We start from the raw sequence: 18,393 nt of genomic DNA on the forward strand, positions 1-18,393 counted from the left end.
CTTCAAATTTCGGTTGCCGCGCGCTCAGCGGGGATGTCGACATCGTCATCGAGTAGTTTCTGCCGCCTCGATTACCACGCCTTTATCTTCTCCACTAATATCGCAGCAGCTGGTCGGGGGATAAGATTTCGAGGCCACCTGTTAGTGACCCAGTCGGAACCTTATTTAAGCCTCTCCGGCGGGGGTTTCTTGTTGCGCTGCCCTTGTTACTCGCACTCGCCTCGCTTCTCCCGTAGCTCCCTGCGCGTTCCAAGCCTCCTCCTTCCTCTCCTCCTCTGCTGATCTGCTGCCTTCACCATGACGAAGGGGCAGACGAGCAAGCTCGAGTCGCAGAAGAAGAAGAAGAAGGCGGCGGCTCCTGCTCAGCGACGACAGCGAGCACTATCGGCGGGTTGGATCCAGGGGGATTTCCTCCCCTCCACGGTGACGGCGGACGACCTGCTGGAGCTGGTGGAGCAAGGCATGATTGCCAACAAGTCGTGGAGGCTGCCGGCGGAGGGCGAGACGGAGCCGGCGCCGCAGGAGGGAGAGCGCGTCTTGCTGCTCAGCCACATGTACAGGGGCTTCTCCTTGCCTCCCCACCCCTTCTTTAGAGGTATTATGAATCACTTCGGGGCGCAGCTCCATCATTTTCCTCCCAACGCGATAGCCCATCTCGCCGCATTCGTCACTCTGTGCGAGTGCTTTATTGGATGTCCCCCCCCCATTGGGGGCTCTTTAAGTACATCTTCTCCGCTAGGTCTCAGACTATCAAAAATCTTAGCCAGTCGGACGATAAAACCGATCTCCTCCAGCTCTGCGGGGGCTTAGGTTTCCAAAAGAAAACAAAGAGTAGCTACCCCCCTCTCCAGCTGTCCGAGTCAGTTAGGAACTGGCAGTCGACCTGGTTCTACTGCCAGGACATAGCTTGTCTGAATGCCGCGACTGGGTTGCCGCCCTTTAGCCTAGACCGTCCGGCCCCTCCCAGGCAGCTTGCGCTCTCAAAGTTGGAAAAGATCCAGATCCAACCTTTGGTCGACGCGCTGATAGCTGTCGTCCGCAAGGGAGTCACCGACACAGATTTGCTGGAGACTTTTCTGGGTTGGCGCATCCAGCCGCTGCAAGCCCGACACCACGCCATGTGGCACTACATGGGGCCCGAGGATTCCACTCGGACTCATCCAGAGTGCGTGACCGGGGAGACCGTGACAGCATGGGTCCGCGGCATTACAGGCGCATGTGACAACCCCCAAGGAGCCCCGCGAGTGAGGCCCTTCCGCGCCGACAATCCTCCTCCGAATGAGGTGAGTGCATCTTGTCGAGTGCCTTCAATCTTCTTAGATCTATCGCTTTTCTTGTGTCGTCGCCTGGTGTCTGACGTTGTCGACTGTATTTTGTGCAGGAGTGGACCAACTGGCACTCTCCCGTCTCGAACGGGAATCTCGCTGAGGAAGAGGTGGGCAGCCAGGACGGCAGCGTGGATAGCGTCGAGTACGTCTCCGACAGTGGGGAAACGGAGGAGGAGGAGGGCGAGGTTGGGGAGCAGAGCTCGCCACCTCCACCATCAGAGCCTCGAACTAAGCGCCATCACGAACCCGCGGCTCCGCCGGCTCCTCCAGCAGCTCCGAGTGCTCCGCCTGCTTCTCCCGTGGTGCCGAGTGCTCCGCCAGCTCCTCCCGTGGCTCCGAGTGCTCGGAGCGTGAAGAGGACCAGGGACGCTGCTGCCGAGCCCACGGACCAACCGTCCAAGATGGCCAAACCGAGTGGGTCCAAGCCTCGGAAAGCTTTCCCTCGGATGAGGATCGATGTTCCAGTTGCCTCAGCGTAAGTGTCTTGTTCTCCCATCTTCTTTCAGTATTTGATTGAACTCATGCTTATTAGTCGAGTGGATTTTACTCGAAAAAGCTGCTACCTCCGCCACCTCCATGCCGCACCAGGACGATGATCCCATGGATACGGATAACGCTGCCACATCCCAGCAAGGTACGTTGTGACGACTCCGAGAGTTTGCATTATTGTTCGCGAGTGCTTCCTTTAATCTTGCCCTTTTTCTGTAACCTCATGTTGTTCAGTCGGGCTTCCTTCGGAGGTGATTCATCTAGAGGAGGACGACCAAAGGGGATCAGGGCCAACTTTGGCGCCTGTCCTTGAGGTTGTTCCATCTGCTGCTGCTCCCACCATGGACGCGCCGCCGACCGAGACGACGCCGTCGACTGAGGCGGTGCCCCTCGCGGCGGAACCGACTGGAGCGGGACTTGGGATGCCCAAGGAGTCTTCTGTCGTGCCAGGTCCGTCGAACGTCCAGTACGACGCCTGACACCTCCCGGAAGACCAAGTGGGAGCCGCCAAGGAGGCCATGGTGCAAGTGGAGCTGATGGTGGGTGATGCCAAGGGAGCGTACGACTCCATCGCGTCTTTGTACAAGAGAAGTTTGGAGCTCCGGGACGATATCTGAGTAAGTGCGCTAGTAAGTGTTTACTTTCCTCTTGTAACCCACTGGGGGTTTAAGTGATATACTCGGATACAGTAGGATTATTTTGCAGTGGGTTCACTCCGAGTGAACCCAATGGGTGTAGTCCCCGAGACTTCTGTCGAGTGCTTGCACCGGCAGTTGTCTTTATATGCATTTTCAGTTATCTGAGCAGATCAGAGCTGGTCTGCCCGAATATTACCAGTGGGGGCACTCGGAGTGCATCCAGTGGATGTAGTCCCCGAGAGTAGTGTTACTCAGGTCGGGTAATAGCATTCTCGTAGATTTGTCTGTTTGTCATGTAGCTCAATAGGGCCTGCCTGTTCGAGCTTCATGCCACTGGGGTCACTCTTAGTGAACCCACTAGGTGTAGTCCCCGAGACCGCTGTCGAGTGCTTGCATCGGCAGGGGTCTGAAGAACTTTGAGCTTTGTTTGTTTTCCTTGTTGAATGTGTCTGAGCTTCCCTTTGCGTTTATTTGGCACAAGACTTGCGAAATGGGATCCGCGTACAATACTCTGAAGGCTGAAAAGGTTCAGCTTGCTGCGGAATTGGAGGCGGCTATGAATGACTTGGCTGGTGTGAAGGGGGCTCTTGCTGACCGAGAGAAGTCTTTGGAGGAGTCCCGGGAGACCAACAAGGCATTGGTGCCGAAATTGAGAAAATGGGCAAGCAAAGAACTGAACTAATGGGTCAGATGAAGGTGATGAACCGTCGATGCATTTCGCAGGAGAAGTATGTCAACGACTCGGCAAGGAAGATGATTGCACTGCTCGGTGGTAAGCTTTATGCCGAGTGCTTCTTGACTTTGTAATTCATTCTGCGCTTACTTTCTGTTGTTCTTTTCTTTGCAGATTTTTGTCTGGACGCTGAGGCTGAAGCAGCCGACATTGAACGGTCGGTTGTTTCGAACGTTCCACTCGGCGACGAAGCCAACCGGGACATGCTCCAAGCACATATTCTCCTTGGCAGAGTGGGACCTTTCATCGGCCGTCTGAGAGAACTCATCGGCCGGATCAACAAGGAGCTGTGGCCCGAAGACGATTCCCGGCAGGAAATAGAAGGGTTGATGACTCGGCTGGAGGACGTCCCGAATAGAATGCAGGCATGGAAGAAGTCTGCCGCTCGTCGTGGTGCGGACGTGGCGCTATCGCTGGTCCGAGTGCACTGCAAGGAAGCTCGCGAAGAAAAGCTGAAGGCGTTGCAGGTTGCCAACACCAAGAAGCTCCGATTCGAAGATTTCATGGAGACCTTCCTCGAGACAGCCACTCGTATCGCGGACGGGGTCGACCTTGAGACCTTTGTGGAGCCTGCCAGTCCCGGTGCCAGTCCTGATGACGCTTGAAAAACTTTACCTCGGTATGCCGAGTGGTATCTGTATCAAACTTGGGCCACTGCTGTTGGCCATCACATTCGTGGTTCGGTGTGGATAAGCTTGATCCACACCGAGCCGACTATCGTAGATCCAACTTTGAATTCTAATCGAATATTTTGCTCTTCTTTCGCCAAGTTTATTTTCTGACACGATTTTGGCTCGTGGTTTTTGTTTGGCGTTTCTTGGTGAAGCCAATGGCAAACATGCGGAGCATGTAATTGTCAGTTGTCTTCACATCCACATGAGCCTCAATGAGGGTCTGCTAAGCCTCCGAGTGGATCTTGAGGATACACTCAAAGGAAGCTTTTTACTTAGGCGATTCTGGATCGCACCTAAGTCCCCGAGTGCGGCATCTCGTGCACACTCGGAGTGACTTGATACTCATGTAGTTGTCAGTTGTCTTCACATCCACATGAGCTTCAATGAGGGTCTGCTAAGCCTCCGAGTGGATCTCGAGGATACACTCGAAGGAAGCTTTTTTACTTAGGCGATTCAGGATCACAGCTAAGTCCCCGAGTGCGGCATCTCCACTAGTGGAAAACGGGCCTTTGGCCGGGACCCTTTAGTCCCGGCCTGTCTCTGGGCCGGGACTAAAGGCCCGGCCACGTCGCCCCAAATCGCAATGCCTCCCTCGAGGCTTTAGTCCCGGCCCGTAAGGAGCCTTTAGTCCCGGTTTGTGTCCCAAACCGCGACTAAAGGGCTACGCGGTGTGCAGCCCGCATGTGCGCCACCTTTAGTCCCGGTTTGTGTCTCAAACCGGGACTAAAGTCCTCTGCCTATATATAGCACAGCCCCCCTCTCCCCTCTTCCTTGCATTTTTCTTGGATGGAAGAGTGTGGGTGTGTGCTAGCTCTCCATTTTTTTTATGCACTAGAGGTGTTTGTTGAAATGTGTGTTAGAGCGATGCCGCTTCAGTTCACCGAACACAACTACGATATGAGATGCCTGAGTCACACTTAAACCTCTTCCTCTTTATTTCTACTTATTCTAAAAGGTTAGCAACTATATCTCCTCGTTTAGACCGTGCGGTACTAATTTTTAGGATCGTGATTGTATTTGATATACTGTCATATAACGCAGATGAGCCATCCATGGATGTACGGTGATCGACGCATAGCCGCTTACAGAGAAGGCGTGCATTCTTTTCGAGATGCAGCCGATGCGAACAAGCATGGTGGTGGCTATATGTTTTGTCCATGTGTTGAATGTCGAAATTAGAAGGATTACACTTCCTCAAGAGTCATTCAGAGCCACCTACTTCGGTCCAGTTTTATGTCGGGCTATAATGTTTGGACCAAGCACGGAGAAAGAGGGGTTATGATGGAAGACGACGATGAAGAAGAAGAGAACGATGATGACAACTACCGATCTATGTTCCTTGAGTATGCTGATACCGCAATGGAAGACAATGAAGAAGAAGATCAGGATGAAGAACGGGAACCAGATGAGACCGCTGATGATCTTGGCCGGGTCATTTCTGATGCACAGCGAGGTTGCGACACACAAAAGGAGAGGTTGCAGTTCGAGCAGATGTTACAGGACCACAACAAATTGTTGTACCCAACTTGTGAAGATGGCCAGAAGAAGCTGGGTAGCACACTGGAATTGCTGAAGTGGAAGGCAGAGACCGATGTGACTGACTCGTCATTCGAAAAGTTGCTGGTACTGATGAAGAAGATGCTTCCAAGAAAGAACGAATTGCCCGCCAGCACGTACGAAGCAAAGAAGCTTGTCTGCCCTCTAGGATTAGACGTGCAGAAGATACATACATGCCCTAATGACTGCATCCTCTACCGCGGTGAGAAGTACGAGAATATGGATAAATGCCCGGTATGCACTGCATTGCGGTATAAGATCAGAAAAAGATGACCCTGGTGATATTGAGGGCGAGCCACCCAGGAAGAGGGCTCCTGCCAAGGTGATGTGGTATGCTCCTATAATACCACGGTTGAAACGTCTGTTCAGAAATAAAGATCATGCGAAGTTGTTGCGATGGCACATGGAAGATCGTATGAAAGACGATAAGTTGAGGCACACCGCTGATGGTCGGCAGTGGAGAAAAATCGAGAGAGAGTTCCCGAGATTTGCAGCTGACGCAAGGAACTTATGGTTAGGTCTGAGTACAGATGGCATGAATCCTTTTGGGGAGCAGAGTTGCAGTCACAGCACCTGGCCCGTTACTCTATGTATCTACAACCTTCCTCCTTGGTTATGCATGAAGCGGAAGTTCGTTATGATGCCAGTGCTTATCCAAGGTCCAAAGCAACCCGGCAACGATATTGATGTGTACCTAAGGCCATTAGTTGATGAACTTTTACAGCTGTGGGCCGAACCAGGTGTACGTGTGTGGGACGAGCACAAACAAGAGGAATTTGACCTTCAAGCGTTGCTTTTCGTAACCATCAATGATTGGCCTGCTCTTAGTAACATTTCAGGACAGTCAAACAAGGGATACAATGCATGCACGCACTGTTTGGATCATACAGAAAGTATATATATGGACAAATGTAGGAAGAATGTGTACCCATACAATCGTCGTTTTCTTCCGCCCAAGCATCCCTTAAAGAAAAGAAGCAAGCATTTCAATGGCAAGGCAGAACCCCGGGGGAAGCCTGTCATCCGTACTGGTGCTGCAGTATTTGATATGGTCAAAGATTTAAAAGTAATCTTTGGAAAGGGTCCTGGCAGCCAACCTGTTCCTAACGGCCCTGGTAAGCGCGTACCCATGTGGAAGAAGAAATCTATATTTTGGGAGCTACCCTACTGGGAAGTCCATGAGGTCCGCTCGGCAATCGACGTGATGCACCTGACGAAGAATCTCTGCGTGAATATTCTAGGCTTCCTGGGCTTGTATGGGAAGTCAAAATATACACCGGAAGCACGGGAGGACCAGGAACGTCATAAAGGAAGAGATGGCATGCATCCAGGGCAGTTTCAAGGGCGTGCCAGCTACGCTCTTACTAAGGAAGAGAAGGAAATCTTCTTTGAAGTCCCTTTCAATATCAAGGTCCCGACTGGCTTCTCGTTGAATATAAAGGGAATCGTAAATATGAAAGACAATTAATTCCAAAACCTAAAGTCTCATGACTGCCACGTGCTTATGACGCAATTGCTTCCGGTTGCATTGAGGGGAATTCTACCGGAAAATGTTCGCCTGGCAATTGTGAAGGTATGTGCATTCCTCAATGCAATTTCCCAGAAGGTAATCGATCGAGAAAGTCTATCAGGGTTACAGATTGATGTGCTCCAATGTCTGGTCAGCTTTGAGTTGTTGTTCCTGCCATCCTTCTTCAATATAATGACACACCTCCTAGTTCACCTAGTCGAAGAGATTAGAATTCTTGGTCCTGTGTTTCTACACAATATGTTCCCCTCCGAGAGGTTCATGGGAGTCTTAAAGAAATATGTTCCTAACCGTGCTAGGCCAGAAGGAAGCATCTCCCAGGGCTATGGAACAGAGGAGGTCACTGAGTTTTGTGTGGACTTTCTTCCTGACCTTAAGCCGATTGGTGTTCCTGAATCTCGGTATGAGGGTAGGCTGGCAGGAAAAGGCACACTAGGAAGGAAAGCAAAAGTATGTATGGACGGGCATTCTTTCTCTCAAGCACACTACACAGTTCTACATAATTCCACCGTGGTGGCTCCGTATATCGTTAGACACAAGAATATTCTATGCTCCGAAAACCCGGGGAAGGCTGACTCTTGGATTAAAGGGGAACACGAGAAGACTTTCGGCAGTTGGTTGCAGACACATCTCATGAATGACGACACCGTTGGAGATCAACTGTACTGTTGGGCCAGGCCACCATCTTCGACTATATGTACTTTCCAAGGGTATGAGATAAATGGGAATACATTTTACACGGTTGCCCAAGATAAAAAGAGCACCAACCAAAATAGTGGTGTCCGCTTTGATGCAACCGACGAGAATGGGCACTGTTTGGAAACATATTACGGGTACATAGAGGAGATATGGGAACTTGACTATGGACCTACTTTTAAGATCCCTTTGTTTCGGTGCAAATGGGTGAAGCTGACAGGAGGTGGGGTAGTTGTAGACCAAAAGTACGACATGACAACAGTGGATCTCAACAATCTTGCGTACATGGACGAACCATTTGTCCTAGCCAATGATGTCGCTCAGGTTTTCTATGTGAAGGACATGTCTACAAAAACGAGAAAAAGAAATCAGCAAAAGAAGATATCGTCCGATGAGCCAAAACGCCACATAGTTCTTTCAGGGAAAAGAAACATCGTGGGAGTAGATGACAAGACAGACATGTCAGAAGATTATAATAAGTTTCATGAAATTCCGCCCTTCAAAGTGAAAACTGACCCAAGCATCCTACTGAATGATGAAGATTCTCCATGGCTACGACCCAGAAGAAAACATAAATAATAGATAGGAATATTGGTGCAATAATGTGATAATGTATTAAACCTTTTATGTAATGCATGTATGGAATGTACTAAATTTCAAACACTTTTCATTTTCATAGTTTTTTCAAATTCTCAAATATGCAAGAAGAATTTTAATAAACCTTTGTAAGAGATAAGTTCTCGTTCGAAACACTGATAATTCGAGAGAGATTGTCTGTTTTGTACACGAAGTGCATCCAGTTTTTGTCGTAGCCCTCTCAACTTTTTAACACATGCTATGTGGGTGAAATGATGATAGCATGCCAACTTTCAACATTTTCAGAGTTCATTTGTAGTGCTTTTCAATTTCAGGGTCAACTAGCTCAAAAAAAATAAGTAAATGCACGAAATATACCAAATTAAGTTAGAAATTGTTGAAATTATGTGATGTGCCTTTGAATGGTTCATTTTGAACACACAAAAAGTATGGACTTCAAATAAGTTCAAAAAAATGAAATCCCTTTGTAAGAGATGAGTTCTCGTTTGAAACCCTGATACTTCGAGAGAGATTGTCCGTTTTGTACACGAAGTGCATCCAGTTTTTGTCGTAGCCCTCTCAACTTTTTAACACATGCTATGTGGGTGAAATGATGATAGCATGCCAACTTTCAACATTTTCAGAGGTCATTTGTAGTGCTTTTCAATTTCAGGGTCAACTAGCTCAAAAAAAAAGTAAATGCATGAAATATTCCAAATTATGTCACAAATTTTTGAAATTTTGTGATGTGCCTTTGAATGGTGCATTTTGAACACACAAAAAGTATGGAGTTCAAATAAGTTCAAAAAAATGAAATCCCTTTGTAAGAGATGAGTTCTCGTTTGAAATCCCTTATTTATTCAATTTCAAACACTTTTCATTATCATAGTTTTGTCAAATTCTCAAATATGCAAAAAGAATTGTAATAAACATAGTTTTTAATTGAAAATAACAAAATAGTTAATAGTTTGGATAGTCAAATAAGTACTTTACAAATAGAAAATAGTTTTGAATTATTTATTCAATTTCAAACACTTTTCATTATCATAGTTTTGTCAAATTCTCAAATATGCAAAAAGAATTGTAATAAACATAGTTTTTAATTGAAAATAACAAAATAGTTAATAGTTTGGATAGTCAAAATAAGTACTTTACAAATAGAAAATAGTTTTGAATTATTTATTCAATTTCAAACACTTTTCATTATCATAGTTTTGTCAAATTCTCAAATATGCAAAAAGAATTTTAATAAAAATAGTTTTTAATTGAAAATCACAAAATAGTTAATAGTTTGGATAGTCAAAATAATTACTTTTGAAAATAGAAAATAGTTTTGAATTATTTATTCAATTTCAAACACTTTTCATTATCATAGTTTTGTCAAATTCTCAAATATGCAAAAAGAATTTTAATAAACATAGTTTTTAATTGAAAATAACAAAATAGTTAATAGTTTGGATAGTCAAAATAATTAATTTTGAAAATAAAAAATAGTTTTGAATTATCTATTCAATTTCAAACACTTTTCATTATCATAGTTTTGTCAAATTCTCAAATATGCAAAAATAATTTTAATAAACATAGTTTTTAATTGAAAATAACATAATAGTTAATAGTTTGGATAGTCAAAATAATTACTTTTGAAAATAGAAAATAGTTTTGAATTATTTATTTAATTTCAAACACTTTTCATTATCACAGTTTTGTCAAATTCTCAAATATGCAAAAAGAATTTTAATAAACATAGTTTTTAATTGAAAATAACAAAATAGTTAATAATTTGGATAGCCAAAATAATTACTTTTGAAAATAGAAAATATTTTTGAATTATTTATTCAATTTCAAACACTTTTCATTATCATAGTTTTGTCAAATTCACAAATATGCAAAAACAATTTTAATAAACATAGTTTTTAATTGAAAATAACAAAATAGTTAATTTTGAAAATAGAAAAAAATTGAAACTATATGAGAATTTATAGAGAAAATTCAACCTAAATTCAAAGTGACCTCACTTTGAATTCAGGTTGAATTTTCTCCATAATTTCGAATATAGTTTCAATTTTCAAATTTACAGTGAGTTTAGGCCCGTAAGCCTGCTTTAGAGAGGAGCTCGATGGAGATGCTGTGACGGGGCTTATAAACAAGTGTTAGGCCCCCTCGCTGGGCGAGGTGGGACTAAACTTATCGTGTAGCAGAGGAGGGGCTTTAGTCGCGGGTGGAGCCACGACCCGGGACTAAAGCTCCTCGCCTGCCGCCTGCCGAGCACTTTAGTCCCGGTTCGGGGCTCGAACCAGGACTAAAGACCCCCTTTAGTCCCGGTTGGAGCCCCGCACCGGGACTAAAGGCCCCTGCTTCCCGCCTTTTGGTCTGCCGAAAAAGGGCCTTTAGTCCCGGGTCGTGGCTCCACCCGGGATTAAAGGGGGTCTTTAGTCCCGGATCGAGCCCCGAACCGGGACTAAAGATCCACCTATATAAGCGGGAGTTAGAGAATTTCCAACCCAAATCGCATTTCCTTCTCTCCTTCTTCCTCGTTCTCCTGCCCGGCGCGGCACAGCGACGAACTGGACGACGCCGTCAGGCTGCCCGCCGTCCTGCTCGCCGCCGCGTGCCGTCCTCCTCGTCGTCGCCGTCGTCCTCCTCGCCGCCGCCGTCCTCCTCGTCGTCGTCGACTCCTTCCTCATCGTCGTCGACGCCTCCGGCCGGTAAGCCCCCCGCCCCCTCCTCCCAACACTCCGGCCGATAGAAGGAAAGAAGAAAAAGGAGAAGAAAAGAAGAAAAGAAGAAAAAGGAGAAGAAAAGAACAAAAAGGAGAAGAAAAGAAGAAAAAGGAGAAGAAAAGAAGAAAAAGGAGAAGAAAAGAAGAAAAAGGGAAGAAAAAAAGAAAAAGGGAAGAAAGGAAGAAAAAGGAGAAGAAAGGAAGAAAAAGGAGAAGAAAGGAAGAAAAAGGAGAAGAAAAGAAGAAAAAGGGAAGAAAAGAAGAAAAAGAAAAATATTTTTTTTGTCATTTAATTCCTATTGTTATTAGGTTTGTGCTAGATTATTATGGTTAGTAATATTTAGAATTAGGTTAGGGTTACAAGAAGAAGAAATATGAACAAAAATAAGAAAATAAGATTAGGAAAAAGGAAAATAAGAAGAGCAGGAGAAGAAAAGAAGAAAAAGGAGAATAAGAAGAGGAGGAGAGGAGAAGAAGAGGAAAAATAGAAGAAGATGAGAAGTAGAAGAAGAGAAGTTGAAGAAGAAGCGGAGAAGAAAATAAGAAAGAAGAAGAAGAAGAAGAAGACATTTCTACGTATATAGATGCTTAATTAGTGTTTCTTAGATTATTGCTTAATTTTGCTATTGTATATGCTTAAGTGTTAATAGTTTAATTTTGCTATTGTATATGCTTAAGTGTTAATAGTTTATTTTTAGCAAGAAAATTAATAGAACTAGTTTATTTTTTTAGTTCATTTTACGATGCCTATCCCGCTTCCTCGTCGTCGACTCGACGGAGGACACCTGCTTGATCAGAGGGGCCCTGTCCGGGACTGGGCTCCGCCCGGCTGGTATTGGGAGGTGATACCTTCCGGGGGCGTAGGTTGGTGAGGAGGCAGCCCGTTGTTGACCCGCTCCTTGTTTGGTGGCGGTCGCGTGGGCCAGTTACGGTGCCGAGGCTTCCGGACACCGCGGAGGTGGTACGTCACCGTGTCAGCGAGGAGGATGAGCACGTCCGTCGCTACATGGTTGCGTTGGAGGGCAGGTTCGAGCATACCTGGCAGGTTCTTCGGGGATCTCACTGGAGCTATGATCCTGTGATGGTTCCTTCTCTTTGGGTGTCCACTGCCCGCGACGATAGCCGTCGGGCGCTACGGTTCTAGTTGTATCAGTGATGCTATATGTATGATAGTATTCGAGGAGTTTTAGTGATAATATTCGACGATGTACGGACAAAAGAGATGATGTAGTTTTACTTATAATTGAATGCATGCTAATTTGAATACTACTTTATTTTACGATTTGGTTTTGCTTATTGAATGCTCAAATTGGAAAAGTACTCCTACTTTGAATACTATGCAGAAATCTAGGAGTCCCGGGTGGAGCCACGACCCGGGACTAAAGTTGTTTTGGAACGGAGTTCCTGATAGAATAATTCCTTTTTGCTACAAAGTTCAACAAAGTCCTTTGACACTAGACAATGTGACATATAGAAGGGTAGATGAGATCAGGAAAAATAGGATCATTTTCTACACATCTAGAATGTCGCCATTTTGTTAAATCCTTAAAGGTTAAGAGAATCCGTTAGACATATTTTAGAGTTTAGGTTCTAGCCAAGACCCGGGACTAAAGGTCTTCCTATACAAAACGACACTTCGAAGTTTCCAACCCCTCTTATATAGTTTGTTAGTTTATTAGTTAATCAAATGTCCGTTTTTTGCAGAACTATGGATCCACATATCTGGAACCTCGAAGAGGAAGAACTTCTCGAAGATATAATCAAAGACGGCCCCGACGTTGAACCAGCTGAATCTTCGTCGTGATATCTAAACTCCTCCGGATATGGAATGGAGGTCGACCGACACGAAGATGAAGCCGATGGGGCAGGAGATAGGTCCAATGACGGAGAAGGTGATAGCTCCACTGATGGAGAAGCCGGTGGAGAAGCCGGTGGAGAAATAATAAAGTCCGGCGAGGTATACATATGAAGTTCGACAATCACTTGTAATATGTGAAAAATATTGGAGATAGCTCTATATTGTATACATATACATTCATTTGACGAATGTTTCTCCCTCTTAGGCCTCCACATCGAGCAAAGCTACGAAACGAGGCCCAACTAGAAAGTTGGATGCACGAACGCATTACACCTTTGAGGTGATATTGCCTACGGGCGAACCCAAGCTTCCTAAGAATGTTGCTGACACATTCAAGAAGCAATGCGGAGTTCTCGTTAGGGATCACGTCCCGATTAGCGTTCGGGAGTGGAACAAGCGCAAAGGGGAAGCCGATAGTGACTATGTCATCGAAAGGTACAAAGATAATCTTTGGAATGATCTCATGTCACATTTCAACCTGCCAGAATGTGAGAATGAAGACGCCGCAGACAAACTGAGGGCCAAAGTCAAGCAGTGGACTCTAAAGAAGATGGCCGAACTGTTCCGTAGCTGGAAGAAGAAGCTATGGAAAAACTATCTGAAGAGAAAGAAAGTGTCAGTATTCGAGGGGTATCTAGCCAAGCAGGCGAATCACTGGAAGGCATTTCAAGAGTACAAGGAGTCAGAAGATGCCCAGGCATTATCAGAAAAGAACAAGATAAATGCCAACAAGAAGAAATATCACCACAAGCTGGGGCCAGGGGGCTATGAGACTGCCATCCCAAAGTGGGACAAGAAAGAGCAAGATCTGCTAGCTAAAGGCATCATACCTGAACCACTCCGTGATGAGTGGGAATTGAGAGCAAGAAATTGGTTCCTTGCGCATGGTGGTTCGTACGACGAAGAAACAGGGGACCTCATCTGCAGTGACGGTCTTAGGATACCCAGGGAGAATTGGAAAAGGATAGTGAAAGCAATTAAGGAGGGAAAAAGAAAGTTCACTGCAGATAGAGAGAAAGATTTGCTCACACTGGTCCTCGGCAATGACGAACATGGAGGACGAACGCGAGGCTTCGGTCCTTCTTACCCGTGGTGGCTTGGGTTTGCCAGAGACCAAGACACTTACAGAAGCCGAGCGAGAGCAAAGAAGCGGCAGCAGGATGAGGAGAATGACAAGTTCAACCAGTTGCTTGCGAGGATTAACGAGCAACAGAAGCAGATTGATGAGCTTAGAGGAGTAGCGCGCCAGGAAGATCCTGCATTTGATATTACCGGCACCCCATCTAAGCGGAAAAGCAGCGTGGCTGAATCTGAGGCCCCGCCCGACGATGCACGAAGAATGATAGAGGGCGGTCCCGGCTACCCCGTGGATGGAATCAAGGAGTCAACATCATGTGAACTCCATCAGAAATTCAAGAACATATCCATGAAGGTGGCCGTCGGACAAGCTTTACCTTCTGGCCCTGATGCACGCTGGCATGGCCGTGAGATTCCAGCTGGCTTTGCTAAAGTAGGGGTGGATGAAATCATGGCGGGGTTTCATGATATGGGGCTTTGATGAACTCTTCCAGATGTACAATGCCGACGCCTTTGACAAATCGCTTATGAGTTGCTATTGTCTCTAAATTTTTCAATTCATTGTCTACATATAACTTGTTTAGTTATTTCAATTCATTATCTATATATAACTTGTACTCTATTATGCAGAATGAAGATTCTGGATTGTAAAAGTAGGAACATCCTAAATATTGGGTTTATTGACCCAGATAAAATACATATAGCGACGCTAACTGATAAACCCAAGGAGACGGAGGAAAACCTTCTAAGGTTTCTAACAGATCAAAATTTCTGTGACCACATACTGTTTCCATACAACTTCAGGTGAGGGTCTTTACTCTGTTGTGTCCATTCACTTATAAGTGTAATTGATAAGTTACTGACACACACACACATATATATATACATGTGCAGCTTCCATTGGATTCTGTTGGACATTCAAATTGATAAGGGAAGAGTTGATGCCTTCGACCCATTATCGAGACCCTTGGAACAGTTCCAAAGCCTGCAGGACATGCTCCAAGGGTAATTTCAATCATTCTTGCGCTCTATCGGTCTTTTTCGATGATTTTCTGATATATCAATTAATGAAAAACTTAGAAAATCATTATCCTTGTCGGGCGGGGGTTGGAAGCGGTTCAAGTGTGTGACTCCCGGTATCGAGCCTGAGAAGCTGACCTTTAGAGCGGCTCAGGTAAGTAGTAGTATGATATACTTCTATTTTCAATATATTTATGATGCTAGATTATTATTTTGATTATATATATTCTATTCTCGTAAAGTGCGACCAACAGTCACGGGGGACGCATCTATGCGGATACTATGTTTGCGAGACCATTCGCACGTTTACCTCTGAGCACAAGGATCACAGATTCGACGTGAGCAATGAACATTCACTACTCTATTTTTACCCGTCATTCTTTGTTATCATGATTGATATTCATATTCATCTCCTCTTCTTATATAGTACACGGCCATGAGGGAGAAGGTCCTACCAGAGCAACGCGCGATTGCTGTTGCAGAGGAGCTTGCGACCTTTCTGAGGACGGAAGCTATAGATGACAAAGGACGATTTAGTGTAGCTATGGGCCATTACTGATGTTCGTCCATGTAATCGAATAGACGGGCTCTAGTCCCGATAATTCAGATCTCCATATAATTGTATATATATGCTCGCTTGTAAGATAAGTTAATCTTATATATATATGCATAATTATTTCTATTTAGAATTATATGAAAACTAATTCCCGAACACCAAACGAGGCATCACGTTAATCTCCCGAACACCTAAACCCTAAAACCCTAAAACCCCAGAATAAACAAAATCTGAAACTCTTTAGTCCCGGTCCGTGTAAAGAACCGGGACTAAAGGGCCTGCCCCTGAGGGCGCTACGAGGCGCCCACGTGGAGCACCTTTAGTCCCGGCTTGGAACAGGGCCGGGACTAAATGTAAGGCCTTTAGTCCCGGTTGGTGAACCTGGACTAAAGCCCCTTACGGGCCGGGGATATAGGCCCCGTCCCCACTAGTGCTCATGCACACTCGGAGTGAGTTGATACTCATGTAGTTGTCAGTTGTCTTCACATCCACATGAGCCTCAATGAGGGTCTGCTAAGTCTCCGAGTGGATCTCGAGGATACATTCGAAGGAAGCTTTTTTACTTAGGCGATTCTGGATCGCAGCTAAGTCTCTGAGTGCGGCTTTTAGTGCGCACTCGGAGCGAGTTTTGTACTTAGGCGATTCTGAATCGCAGCTAAGTCCCCGAGTGCGACTTTTAGTGCACACTCGAAGAGATTTTTTTTACTTAGGCGACTCTAGGTCGCAGCTAAGTCCCCGAGTGTGGCTGTTAGCGCACACTCGGAGAGAGTTTTTTACTTCGGCGACTCTGGGTCGCAGCTAAGTCCCCGAGTGCGGTTGTTAGCGCACACTCGGAGAGAGTTTTTTACTTAGGCAACTCTGGGTCACAGCTAAGTCCCCGAGTGCGGCTGTTAGCGCACACTCGGAGAGAGTTTTTTACTTAGGCGACTCTGGATCGCAGCTAAGTCCCCGAGTGCGGCTGTTAGCGCACACTCGGAGAGAATTTTTTACTTAGACGACTCTGGGTCGCAGCTAAGTCCCCGAGTGCGGCTGTTAGCGCACACTCGGAGAAAGTTTTTTACTTAGGTGACTCTGGGTCGCAGCTAAGTCCCCGAGTGCGACTTTTAGTGCACACTCGGAGAGAGTTTGTACTTAGGCGATTCTGGATCGCAGCTAAGTCTCCGAGTGCGACTTTTAGTGCACACTCGGAGAGAGTTTTTTACTTAGGCGACCCTGGGTCGCAGCTAAGTCCCCGAGTGCAGCTGTTAGCACACACTCGGGGAGAGTTTTTTTTACTTAGGCGACTCTGGGTCACAGCTAAGTCCCCGAGTGCGGCTGTTAGCGCACACTCGGAGAGAGTTTTTTAGACCGGAGTCTGCAAACGCGGAAGAATTTTGGACGTGCAAAAAATCAGTCTGCTTTGTATTACTTCAATGATACTTGTTCTTTACATTGCCTCCGTCGGCGGTCACGTGTAGAAGCGCTTCAGGAGATCTCCGTTCCATGCTCGCGGCTTGTCCGTTTCCCTGACGAGGTTGTAGAGTCGATATGCTCCGTTGTTCAGCACCTTAGAGATGATGAAGGGTCGTTCCCAGGCGGGAGCCAACTTGTGAGGCCTCTGCTGGTCCACTCGGAGCACCAGGTCAGCTGCTTGGAGTGTGCGACTCCTGACGTGCCGCGCGTGAAAACGCCGCAGATCTTGTTGATAAATTGTTGAGCGAGTTAGTTCCATCTCGCACTCTTCTTCTAGTAGATCCACTCCGTCTTGCCTGGCCTGCTCCGCTTCAGCTTAGGAGAAGAGTTCGACTCGTGGAGAGTTGTGAAGCAAGTCACTCGGAAGGACTGCCTCTGCTCCATAAACGAGGAAGAACGGGGATCGCCCTGTAGATCTATTCGGAGTTGTGCGGAGGCCCCACAACACCGAAGGCAGCTCGGTGACCCATGCACCGGCGGCATGTCCAACTTCTCGCAGGAGTCGAGGCTTCAACCCTTGAAGAATAAGTCCGTTCGCCCGCTCTGCTTGCCCGTTGGTTTGAGGGTGCGCCACAGATGCAAAATCCACTCGGATACCTTGGCCTGTGCAAAAACCTTTGAATCTGTCCGAGTCAAAGTTTGTGCCATTGTCAGTGATTATGCTGTGCGGGACTCCAAATCTGGAGATGATGTCTCTGACAAATTTGATGGCCATAAGGGCGTCGAGCTTCTTGATGGGCTTGGCTTCAATCCACTTGGTGAACTTGTCGGCTGCCACCAACAGATGAGTGAATCCCCCTTGGTCAGTTTTGAATGGACCGACTGTATCTAATCCCCACACTATGAACGGCCAAACAAGAGGGATTGTCTTCAGCGCAGACGTTGGCTTGTGGGACTTGTTCGAATAGAATTGACAGCCTTCGCATCGGTCGACCATATCCTTTGCCATTTCATTCGCGTGCAACCAGAAGAAGCCAACTCTGAATGCTTTGGCGACGATTGCTCTTGAGGAGGCATGATGGCCCCAAGTTCCTGAGTGAATTTCTTCCAGGATTAACCGTCCCTCCTCAGGGGAGATGCATCGCTAAGGACTCCTGAAACACTTTCCTTGTACAACTGGCCATCAATGACGGTGAAGGACTTCGACCTGCGGACGATCTGCCTCGCTTGGACTTCGTCCTCTGGTAATTCTTGCCTCAGGATGTATGCAATGAACGGCAGAGTCCAATCGGGGATGATAGCAAGAATCTCCATGATCAAATCAACCACAGCGGGGACCTCGACTTCAGTCGGATCTGTTGAACTCTTCGGTTGTACCGGTTCCTTTGTAAAAGGATCTTCTTTCACCGAAGGGAGATGTAGGTGCTCGAGGCAGACATCACTCGGGACTGGTCTCCGAGTGGATCCGAGTTTTGCCAACTCATCAGCTGCTTGGTTCTTCAGTCGCGGAACATGGTGAAGTTCCAGACCTTCAAACTTCTTCTCGAGCTTC

Source organism: Hordeum vulgare, chromosome 6H (assembly GCF_904849725.1).
Source record: "Hordeum vulgare subsp. vulgare chromosome 6H, MorexV3_pseudomolecules_assembly, whole genome shotgun sequence".
Classification (NCBI taxonomy): domain Eukaryota; kingdom Viridiplantae; phylum Streptophyta; class Magnoliopsida; order Poales; family Poaceae; genus Hordeum; species Hordeum vulgare.